We start from the raw sequence: 12,826 nt of genomic DNA on the forward strand, positions 1-12,826 counted from the left end.
CACTTTCCTTAAGGTGTGGTCAGCCTTTCCTCTTGCCGTATCAATAAGCATCAACACATACCTGAAGATTGAAAACAAATTCTGAAGCAACAGTATATTAAAAAGATTTTCTGAAGGCACAGTAAACAGAAAACAACTTGTGGAACAAAAAATCAGTGCACTCCTTAGCAAAACAATTAAAATGTCACAGACTGCTCACTGATGCTGCAATAATAGTTTCATGTATTCTGACAACAATTTCAAATGCAAAACTAAAAGTTACGTAAAATTTCCAGTGTGCAAACATCCCTGAAGGGTTTGGGAGGGACAACCAACTAATCAGCTGGAATGATGTATTCATCTTTTACCTCTGACAGCCCAAGCTCAAGTGTGGCTTAAATCACAAATGCAGAAGTTGTTTGTCTAGCACCTAGTGGGAATTTGCCACATTACAAAACCACAAAATGTGTTAAAATTAGCAGTGTCTTCAGAGGAGGCCAAGTAGTGAAATAGACGGGTTGTTGAGGCCAAGGGTGAAAAGCAGCAGCACTCACTACAAAAGCAGCTTACAAATACATGACACAACTATGTCAAATTCCTACTCATCTGGCAGCCACTGGATACTAAGCATTTCATCCATAAACAGCAATGACATTTTCTTACCTAAGACTGCCTAACAGTTTCAATTGTTAATACATAGGACGGTTCTCAAAAACTCAGCTTTGCACCTGCAAATGCACCCAATTCATTTACATTATATGAAACACATTTACTCAGGGTCACACCTTTCTGATCCAAAACACTGCAAGCAACCTGCTTATCTAAAGATTTTCCATTGGCTGAATATGGCAAAGAAGAGAAGACGGAGCCATGTTAAAACAGCTAATAAATTACATGGCCCCAAAAAGGTACACTTAAATCTATGTAGTGAACGGCATTCTACTCTCAATGACTCTGAGGTAAACTAAAAATAATTCTACTGACTTCATCAGAGTTAATCCAGATTTATGTAGCCAGTTGCAAAGTTTGGCCCAAGAATTGCTTTCACACACAACTGAATTTCAGCCATCTCTGAGATATGCTTTTTTAGCTGCATACGACTCACAGACGCCACAGCTTATAAGCCTAACCTAATAAATCCATACTGTTGAATACACATCTTACTTGTGAGTAGTCATATTCAAGCCCAATGGGATAATTAACGCAGGAAGTAAGAGATTCCACCTCGACTTTCCTAAAATTTAACTTTCTTACAGAAAACAATTTTCAAATCCTAACAACAGATCTGTGAACCTTGCTATTGCAAAAATTGTTTATATGACTGAAACTGCATGGAGAACTTAAGCTGGACACAATACCTGTATCTAAGGTGAACTGTTTCAAGTCCTTGTAGTCTTAGGAAAGAACTGTCAAATTTCTTTTGATCCCTATCTGAAATATGGACTTTTCCTGTGAGCATTTCCCTTGAATGGGAGTGTACGATGACCTGTGAAAGATGTTTTGAAAACCTCTCCAGTTAACTTATGCAAAAGATTATTTGATACCACAGGGCACCTTCATCTTCCGAAAATACCATATTGCATTAGTACAGCCAAGCCGCGTAACTCGCAGGCAGAGAAATCCATAACAAAAAGAGGACAGACATCTGAACAAATGACTCCAAACACTTTTTGTACAACCCAGATTCTCAATTCATTTTCCAAAATGAGAGACGTACAGGTTATGCCTGTACGTCCTTGGTAATCTCTCCTTTCTAATAACATAATGGCAATATATGAACATTCATGTCTCCCAACACGAGACAGCTTCAACTGCTCATTCGCACCAGAATAAACATCAGTCCCTTGGGTTTTAGATCATTTGGGTTTTAGCTTTTTGCTAGTTTGTGTTGGGGACTTTGTTTTGTCTAGGTTTCTTTTTGGTCTTAGGGAAAAAGACTGAAGTCTCTTCATCTGCAGTGAAAATAAAGGAGGAAAACTTTCTCAAAATTTTTTTCTTCTTTTCTTTTCTTTTCTTTTCTTTTCTTTTCTTTTCTTTTTTCTTTATGTATTTAATGGTCACTCTCAGAAGTTTGGAATGCTAGAACAGTCCCAGAAGAGAGGGATTAATGGGTCAAGTGCTCTTGTTGTACCATGGCTAACAATAACCAGCCTACTCAAAATAATGGTAGGAAAAGATCTTATATTAAATAGTATAGACTCTTTTTTTCCCTAATAAAGCAAAAATGCATTTCAGTTCTGTTTAATGCTTTTTATATTATAGATGGATGACTCCAGCTCTTTTTTTACTGCTTTTAGGATTAGGTCTGTGATGAGAAATTCTCAGATGACTTGAGAACAGTCTGCACTAGTTCAGTATAATCTCTTTTACAGATGAGACTTCATGAGGTGTGGCCTGGGCACAAACCACACACATGAATATTTTGCTAAAATTTAATCTACTTGGTCACTTTCTGATTTGACAGCTTTCCTGGTATTATACAAGATAACACTGCATGCCAGTCAGCTAACCAAAGTAATCCTTTCCCAGTTCTCCCATTCTCCTATGCTTCTCATCAGCCGGAGCCGTGCCACCGGCCACAGCTGGGGAGGGAAAATCAGAGCAGAGGCAGCTGGAAACCACCTCCCTCCTACTCCCTGCTCATTTTGGAGGGACTTCTATCTCCAAAATCCTGGGGGAGAAGCGAGTGAAAGGTGCAAACGATGCTTTGCTGATTGGCAAGGGGAGAAGCTGTAGCCAGCCCCGATGGCCAGCCAAGAAAGCTGGAATCTCAGCAAAAGGGAGAAAAGGGTACCAAGTGGAGACTACCCATGAAAAGTCAGAGGCTAAGCAGGCCTGAGCAGGAGACACTGCCAGGATACAGAGCAGATGGCAGCCAGCACGGGGGGAATCGTCTGCCTCCATCTATGCGGGGCAGAAGCGCCCTAACACCTACTCATGGATCAACAACAGATGCAGAGCCCTAGCAGGAGGTTAAATAACTCTCCTCCTGCAAAACATGGATAAGCTTATCTCCTGGGGACATGGGCAGCAGGCACTGCAAAACAAAAACTGGTAAAGGGCTACTTGTCCAGTTACAAGTATCAGGTCATGCATTTCCAAAAAGAAATGAAACCTATCCTCTTTACTGAACAGAACTTACCCTCGGTTTATAGCTCAAAATCCACTTGCTGATTTTAGATTCATTCCTGTACACATACCACTACAGCAGGATCTCAGAGTGGCATCCTCTAGTTAATTAAATGGAATCTCTACCAATACAATGTTAATCCCTCAACACTATACTCTTACCTGTGCTTGCATAACTTATACCCAGATATTACAGTACTCCACTGACTTTTCCATTTCACCATGCTTCAGGAATGTCTAATGAGTCACACTCTGTCTGGGTGCCTTCGGAGAGTCACAGCCTTCCTCAAAGCATCTCATTGTATCCAGGTGTAGCAACAAAACGGTAAATAAAATCATGCACTGATCTCCCTTTTCTACAACACCTTGGCACCATGGAGCAACAGATGGAAACTATATCAGACATTTTCAAGCTTACCTCTCTTTTGAGACCTTAACAGATCAATAGAATTATTTCTTTTTATTACACATGGCTGAACTCAGTTTTCTTAAAGCACTCATTTTAAGAAAATGTTAGGTGTGAGCAGGCTGCAATAAAATAAAAAGAGAGAGAGATGAGTAAGTTCTTAAAGTGGCCAAAGCTTAGCAAGCACTGTACCCATGTACCTTTACCAGGTACATGTTTCATAAATAAAAGAATTTAGGACTATTCTGAGGATCATTCAGAAAAACCTGTGGTTTTATATTTATGAATTTATGAATTATATATATTCTCATTATCAAATGTTTCTACTCACAAGACTAGGCTATAAACAATTTTTCCACAGAAAGTTAATAGTCGACAGACGAAAAGAAAAGGAACTCCCTAGTAATTCTACAAGCCATTTTTCTTAAGAGGAATTAAAGAATCATAAGTAATCTGGGGTAATCCTTGTGTAACATTTCAGCTTTTTTTTTTGTTTCTCAATCATTTCACCATGTGAAAATCAGTTCTAGAGAAGGAGTTGTTTTCTACGCCAAGTGAAAACAAATATCCCTAATGAGATAAACTGGGCCACTCCTAATATAGCTAATTTTCCTTTAGGATTCTTCTGCCTTTCTCTTCCTCCTTCTCTTGTTCCAAATTTTCGCTTTCCTACAGCATTCATATTCCTTCTTTTTTTTTTCCCCCCCCCCAAATCCCCACACATTCCTCCTTTCAAAATCCAGTATATTTGGTTAAAATCTTTGCACTTACTGCAAACAGTATTGGCATTAGACACTTATTACAGGACAGCTCTCCTAACACAAAAATGCTGGAAAATAAACAGAAAGCTATGTCACACAACTGTACAGCCATCTCTCTACTACACAGTGGGTACACAAGATGCAGAAGAAATGCATGCCAAGTGATGTCAATGATGTGGTTTAAACAGAAAAAACAGCTCAGTGGATGCCTGCATGCAGTGTTTCACCTGGGAATGCTGCAGAAAGCAGCGCAGACACAACTGCCTACCTGGGGCACACGAAGAGAGCATCCACCTCACCATATCATGCCTCATAATGTTACTGAATGATCTTATTTCAAATGGTGATTGGCACTGCATACTTCTGATGATAAATACAAAACTTTCACTTTGTAATATTATGAAATATCAGGCCTAGGTAGGAAACTTCTTCTCCCAGACAGCATTTGTCCTAAAGCATAAGGCCTGATAGCCTTTTTTTTTTTTTTAATAATAATTCTGTCACAGCAGCCAAAGCTGCAGAGTTTACTGGCATTTCTTCTACTAGAGCTTGAGGTCACTTAGCAGTCACTGGAAAATTATCCAATCTGCCTCCTTGGCCCTCAAAGCTGCCATAAGAAAAGATGCACAAACATACTGTTCTTAGATTGGTCTAGACGACTTTACACATACCAGCTGGCAACGTCTTGTCATTATTCATAAATATGGTGTAAGAAATAACTGCTTCCCAGATTTCATATGAATCCCAAATATAAGTGCCCACATTCAGCAGGCAAGTCGATGCTAGTTTATGTAACAGATTTAAACCTACTGGAAATGCAGTGAGCTGCTTAACTGGTGACCTTGCTATTTGACTACCTAATTTTTGCACCAGCTGTAGCCTAACTGGACCTGAGAACAAAAGTGGCCATTACGTGGAAGTGATAGTTATATTTGGTATTGGTTACAGTAATTAAGCTTGAAGAACTTGGAAAAAACTCAGTAGTGGAATGCTGTTTTGTTTATTTGGTACTTCCCTCTGTAAAATGCTTCATGACTCTAGGATGTGTACCATAAACATCATAAGAAACTAACTTGATGTGCACTCTTTTTCTGTAACAGTCCTAGTGGACATAGCAAAGCATGCTACCCTGGAAGAATAAAAGCAGTCTATTCCCACCCTGCAACTTGAAGTGGATCTGGCAATGCAGGTGTATCTTATATCTAAACCAAATTTTTGTTTAAGCACATTTCCTCCCCTATTGCTTTTTTTCAATAGGAAAGGGAAAGCACCAAAAGTAACTTTGGATTCTACTTATTTTGGTTAACAAGATAATTTTCCTTCTTCCCCTCCTTAAGCGCATCCTTGTTTTGGGAAGCATTCCATCTGACATCTAAATTTTTCAAAGACACAGCAAAGAGCTTGTGGTTTGGCTCTCCCTTTAACTTTGAGTGGATAGCTTCTGGAAGAACTAATTTATTTAGAATATTTCATCATGATTATAACTGATATTATACAGTTGCAGGTTTCTTAGAAATGAGTTCCAGCATGGTTCCATCCTATTTGTAACAGTATCTGAGAATAAATTAGTTTAATAGATTTTTTAACTGCTTTGGTTTTTTTGGTGGGGGGGGGAGGAAGAGTTCAGCATGGATAACTTGCAGTACTGTATTCAGTACTAAACAACAGAAAACCAACAACAGAATATATCTATCTGCAAATTTTTATTTGAAATCCAGTTTTTTATATGTAACAAGCAGTCTCTGGCACTACTTTGTCTCAAAAAATTGTATGAAACTTGCCTGGTTGTCAGGTTTCTACTGTCAGCCAGGAATGCATACCTGCAAAGCAGCCATGCAAAATGTGGTCTTCTTATTCAGAAAACCTATTTCTTGAATAATCAGGCATATTTAGCCTGCACATCTCCTGGCACTAGAGCAAGGCTCTGAAAAGCACCTCTGCTGACCTGAGTTCCCAGAGTTTTACTATTCAGATCAACAACCACTTTTGCAAATCTCACCTGAACCCATTTCTACTTTACATGTCATTTTTTTATCCTCTTGACACTGCCATGCCAGCACACTGGTGACAGCTTAGCTGATCTTACTCCACATTATACACAGTCAGCACAATTTTTGAATGAATTTTAATGGCAAGACACAATTCTTCCAAGTGATAAATCTCATGCAGTGACCCCATAAGCAGAATTTGGATGGCAGAGAGTTTACTGAATGTGACGCTGGGTTAGCCCAGGTCTCTCTTTCAGTGTATGGGATCTGCAACCCTTTTCTCTTTTCTTCTTTCCTTCCATTTTCACCTTCTTTTCTCCTCTGCCTCTTAGAACTGCAAATTCATCAACTGGGTATGGCAGCCCACTACAGCTGGCACCAAACACAGGTTCCCATAACCCCACGGTAGCCTCTCCATAGGAAAACTTCACTTTCAAATGTCAACATCAGAGTGGAGATCTTAGATATATTCTCATTATCAATGAAGCTTACTCCAGAAGACAGCACACTGAATAATTTTCAGGTCTTTTTATTACCATCTGCTAAATCAGGGAAGCTTTAAAAAAAAAAAAAGAAAAATCTGCTTTGTTAGATCTTCATCTTTTGGCTTGATGGACCCGGATATGAAGACTATGTTTTTTATCCTGGAGGTGAGACTGGAAGCTGCACCAGATCTCTGCCTGGCACACAAGGATCTCATGCTCGCCAGCAGCCGCTCCCAGGGCCAGCGTCAGCTGTGTGCCCTCAGGCTATTCTTCAGGCGAAAGGTTTTTAGAGAACGGCATGATCCGGCCACATTCTCCTTCCCTTCCCCAGAAACCAGCCTTTGCCCTGGTTGAGGCTGCAAGCAGGTGGACCAGAGCTCCCTGTGATGGCTCTCGTCCTCTGGGGACCCCGTAACACCAACAGCACCAACCTCTGCCCGACCCTTGTGCAGCCAGGCTGCAAGGAGGAGGTGGCCCAGCCTCCCACATTCAGTAAAGACGCTCCCTTGTTTGCATGCAGCACAGAAGGAAGATCAACCCTACTTGAATAAATCCCTGTGTTTATGAAACCCTTGGTACCAGCTCTGTTATCACAAACTATTTTGATTTCAAGTAAAACAAAAGCTCCAAACGAAAATTATTTATTCTTTCTCTGTTGTGCAGCGGAAAGATTAACTCCCTCAAGAGCTGGTTCTCATTCTGAAGGTGTATTTCCTACCTTCATTGTCTTGTTTTTATTAATGAGATCTTTATAACAGGTTTTAACTTAAGAATGACTGCTGATGGTGAAATGCAGTAATTACATGCCTTATGACAAGACATGAAGGTGCATACAAGAGAAGTGCATAAAATGCCAACTTAATCTCCCTCATATAAAAAGGAATGCTTTACAAGCTGGCAGATCTTCAACTTGGGTAACAAAACCCCTTTCTTTTTCTGACCCAAACAAGAATGGGTTAACAAAAGCAAGAACTAAAATCTCTATTTTCCCCTCTCTCTTGTTCACAAAATATAGTATTACAGGACTTAAGGAATTTGAAATGCCATGATTTGAAAAGCTGTGTGGAGAAAAAGAAGTCTCCTCTGATAATAACAAAACAGTCCTATTTGAAAGCAAGTTCATAAGCAGTTCATAATGAAGGCCTTTGAGATCTGTCATATTCATTATATTAATTTAATTCAAAAGCAGAAAAAGCAAAACAGAAATCCTAGGTAAAGGGCAAAAGGCATTACAGTTGTAAAAGTTAAACTAACAATGCATCCTGTTTAAAAAGGGGGGGAAAAAAGAAGAAAGAGAAAAGAAGGAGCAGCAACAAGAAGTGGTAGGCAAGTCAATAGTGTTTGTACTGTTTCTGCATGACTGCGTTTTCTCATACAAGAGGCACTTCTGGACTATAATGAGACTGTGGTAAAGCATCTGCTTAGGGATTAGGGATCCAGCAACACTGTGAATGTTCAGTTCAACATGAACTGGTCACTCGCTTAATTCTGCACTCACCATTGTCCCCCAACAATGCACAAGAACCGCCAGCTTTTTAATTCCAGGGCTGATCAGAAATATATTTTCTCCCTGGGTCGTGAAAAATATTTAACAATCAGAATGCTGTAACTGTTAATTGTAAATTACAACCAGTCTGAAAGTTTGGGGCCCATGAACTAGACTACATCTGTGGAATTGAAAGGCCATTTGATGACTGTCAATAGAGACATGAAGTGTCCAAACAATAAAAAAAAAGAGACACATCACACAGCATAATGCAAACAATCTGAGATTCTAAGAAGAAATACAGAAATGGAATATTTAGTCTAAATTTCAGGAAAATCTTTGCGTCTATGGTACATTTAGTACTGCTGTGTCTTTTCCCAAAGAAAGTGGTGCAGCACTTCTTCCTCCAAACCAAAGTCCATCTGTGGAAGTAGAAATCTTTGTGATGTGCTTTTTAGAGAGACGTTTGATTAGAAGAATTAGGTATTGCAGGTAGTCGTGTCATTTACTCATTACTATTACAAGTGGCAGAACATGTACTTAACATATATTTTACATCTCTAAAATTTACTACATAAAAAGCATAAAATCCTTCAATAAAGTACATGACATGATACTCCAGCACACAAACACATCACTGCATGAGCAGTAACAGGAAGCACATTTTTGCCCACAGACTTAAAAAACAGCCCCAAAATGGTAAATTATACAGGTTTTACCGTTGCTGTCTCACTAAAACACCTCTTGCTTTGAACTTCTTGAATTTGCCCTTTTTCACTTAAATTGTACCTACAAGTGGCAGACAAACAGACAAAGCATAAGCTCTGAAAGTAGCAGCACAACACAATTACAAAGTTTCCTGCAGCCAAGTGAAAACTCTTATTCAGCAAACTAAACTGCTTGCTCACTGAAGACAAAGTATACAAACTCCTGCTAAAAGGCAAAAGAAAACCACTAATTGCCTGAGCTTAGAAAGCTACTTCCCCTATGGGCAGGTTATTCTGTAACTGTCAATTAATGGGTTTCGTGCACATTCCACCGCCTGCTATCAAACACGGGTTCTGCACCACGCACTAAATACGAGATCCTAGTCTGCTGACCCAATCTGATACAGTAATTCCTGTGGTCATAGAACAGCTTTATCTAAATATTTTATAAACTTCCACACAGACCTGTGGCCGCTATTTAAGTGCTCCCCTAATTACATGCCATTCATCCCTGTTCAGGACACTTAAGCAGGTGTTTGATGCAGTCTCTGTGAGCTACAAGAACATACTTAGGGATGCCCTGAAGAGGGAATGCCTTCCCAAAATGTTGACTATCTGTTCTGAGTCCGCCCAGTGGAGTCTGCCTCCTTCACCAGACAAACGAGTCAAGGAGAAGAGGTGAAAGCAGCTAAAGAACGCAGCATCCTGTTCCTGCATAAGTGGTTTATCTGGTTCAAATACTCATACTGTATGCTAACTTCTTAGGTTTTCTCTTTTTTTTTGACACCCTCGCAAATTAAATGTTCACACTGGGAAAATACTTCTCATTTTATCAGAAATACTCCTTGCAAGAGAAGAAGAAGAAGAAGAAGAAGAAAACCCTGAATTACTAACTTTAAAGAAAACAATCTTCTTCTGGAAATAAATGTTCTGGAGATGCATAATGCCAGTGTTGCTTCTCTGAAGGAGCGGGCATGCTTGTTAGGGATGGCCGACCAAGGAGGAGACGTTAAATGAGTCCAGCCCCAAGCCTCCATAATGTACCCATAGGCCTGTATAATTAAATCTGGCAAAGCAAGTTGACAGCAGTCTCACCTGACAAATCCACCACGTCTGCCACAAGACAGGTGACTAGACAGTATTACCAAATTCAACAGTGGTTTTATTTACATCCTAACCTCACCAAACGCTTCTCAACTGAGCAGAGTGTTTATCTAGCAAGACAGGATAGTCAAAGGTTCCTAGAGCTACTACCTTTTCCTTGTTCTCACTGCTTGCTACACCCTCTTCTGGCATCAAGCCTTGCAACAGACTGTAAACTCCTTAGGGCAGATATCACGTTTGCGCTGTCTTTTTTTCTCAGTGCCCAGTACGACGAAACTCTGATCCCAGCTGTCATTTCTACACATTTTTCAAATATGAAGGAAGCAGGCTGGCTAAGGACAAGCTCTGGGGAACTGTGGTCTTACTGTCAGTTTCTTCAAAGATTTTATTCATATTTTTCTTGACCTCAGGCTTTTACAGTATGTAATGGAAAGTACTTATAACATGTATAAATTTTCTTTAAAATTAACTTTCTAGAGGGAAATCACAGACAAATTATCCTGTTGTTCCTGCCTCCCCCCCCACATGTATAGACGTTCCCTATCCTCATAAGTCATTCAGCAGAAAAAGACAGAAATGGCGTCTTCCTAATTGCTCAGCTGATTTAAGCATTCCCTGATGGAAAATAAAAATCTTTTTTGATTAAACCTTACAATTATCTTGCAGGAGGGGAAAGATCCTTGAGGACTCAACAAAGCCCCAAGCTTTCCAGCTGTCAGTATTACGTTTACCTTATTTTTTAAATTATCCAAACAATCAAAGTAATATTCAGCAGATTGTATTTTGTATACCAATCTGCTTATTCAAACTTGAAACCTCAGTCTGCTGGAATTCACTTTCAAAGGAATGTGTCAGCTGCATCAGGCTCAGCAGGCCTTACGCATGGCTCAGGCAAGCACTTCTGCTGCGCCTGTCCTTTATGATTAGCAGCGAAATGGTTAATTCCTTGGAATCCCAGAGGTAATTGTTCAGCTTCAAAGCCCGAGCCTCCGAATCACAGAGGACTGCAGGGAGCTCACACCTCTTGCTGCTTTTGTTTCAACCTGCATGGCTGCAAACTAACAGGACAGTTGTGCACCACTTCACATTTCAAAGGATGTCTTCACAGCTACAAAAGAACCATTTTTCTTAGCCCTCAGACCTCATAAACACTAGCAAAAAAAAAATTTTATAAAAAAGTAGGAATAAAAACTCTGAGAAAGCAAAGCAAGTATCCACTGAATGAGTAATTGCAGCTGCCATAGGTACCTAAAAAAAAAAAACAACAGAGGTAGTGGTTTTGTAGATGGCAGCATAGTGTTACAAAGCACCATCAAACAGTGCCAGGCCATCACCTTGCACAGCAGGTCTCAAGATTAAGTGTGGGCCAATGATGTGACATGCTCTGGGCAGAGTTCAAAGCCCCACATACACCAAGGACAAGTTGATGCTCTGCTACAAGAAAGAGGCAGTGGTTTCACTTTTTGTGGAGGAAAGCTAAGGAAGATCCCCAAGGCAGAGTGTCCTGCCATTTTGGGGCAACAATAAGGGAATAAGGGATCAAGAATACGGAATCTCAGAAGCACGGGACCACATGAAGTTTTACACACAACATATACCTTCCACTGAGCGTCACTGTGCCCTCCAATTCCCTAGACAAGGAACAGCAGCCGGCAATAGTGCAGATGATCCACTCAGAAACCCACTTTCCTCTAACCCACAAGGACCCCTGATGAGGTACTGGAAGTCTTCTCCTTCAGCTGAAACCTAAGACAGATCTAAAACTGAGGAACTAGGATTGTTAATGTCTCAGTCTGTTTCCACCCATTTTGCAAATCTTCCTTACTACTTTATTTTCTTCCCAATATCTCTAATACAGCGTGGGGTGTTAAAAAAAAGACATCTCCTATAATCCAGATCAGTAATAGCCAACATGCTGGTTTAATGCCACTTTTGACTCATTTGTGAACCATATGCATAAGTTCTGTCACACACAAAAAATTTCGTAAATGAACTGAATTTGGAAGGTGGGAAGAGACAAACAGCTGGCTGGTACAGCTTCTCTACTGTTACACATATAAGATTGTTTCACCCAATATTAGTTGGTCAGGAAAGCAAAAGATGTTACACAATTTTGCATCTAACCAATCTGTTGTTATTTCTGTGACCTGTAAGAGAAGTATTCCTAAAATTCACTTTGAAGGACATATTGGTAACCTTTAATGATTGAGAGAGCTGTTGAATTTGATTGTTTGTTCACTACAAGTTATTTACCTAATTAATATAAAGCCATGAGATACGCAGAATGCACCAATCCACTGGTATTACAAATGGAGCATAATACAAAACCATCAATGTTCATCCCTGTACATTGATAGGATATGTGTTTTTAGGAGATTCAATTCAGAACATCATTCATGTGATGTTATAATTTTTTCATATGCTAGAGAACCCACAAGATGCACACTTCTCTGTTACTGCTAAATTCCACAGAAATTTTTGGACCCTGTTTAATGAATGAGGATGTATTTTCATATAGTGTCATTGTTTTACTACTTTCCATGTTTATTTGGACAGATTCATAGCACTGGGTAGGAAATGTATTGGTTGGCAACTTCAGTTTTGGAAGGGAAAGTAAACACATGGTGATTAGCAAACAGTAAACTCTACTGTGTTTAATTTTGGCTAAAACTAAAAACACACACACAAACACACACACACTAACCAGGGACTATTTTGTATTTTGTTCCAAGCAGGAGCATTTGTCCGTACGTTGTTTCCTAACCCCTCTTTGGAGAGTTT

At 39.7% G+C, this 12,826-nt stretch overlaps 1 protein-coding gene across 8 annotated transcripts in view; it reads right to left on the minus strand.

The window, feature by feature from the left end:
- The window catches only part of NFIB (nuclear factor I B), a 175,253-nt gene that overhangs the window by 100,558 nt on the left and 61,869 nt on the right, over positions 1–12,826 (minus strand). The gene's annotated exons all lie outside the window — the stretch shown is intronic.

The sequence above is a fragment of the Apteryx mantelli genome, chromosome Z (assembly GCF_036417845.1).
Source record: "Apteryx mantelli isolate bAptMan1 chromosome Z, bAptMan1.hap1, whole genome shotgun sequence".
Classification (NCBI taxonomy): Eukaryota; Metazoa; Chordata; class Aves; order Apterygiformes; family Apterygidae; genus Apteryx; species Apteryx mantelli.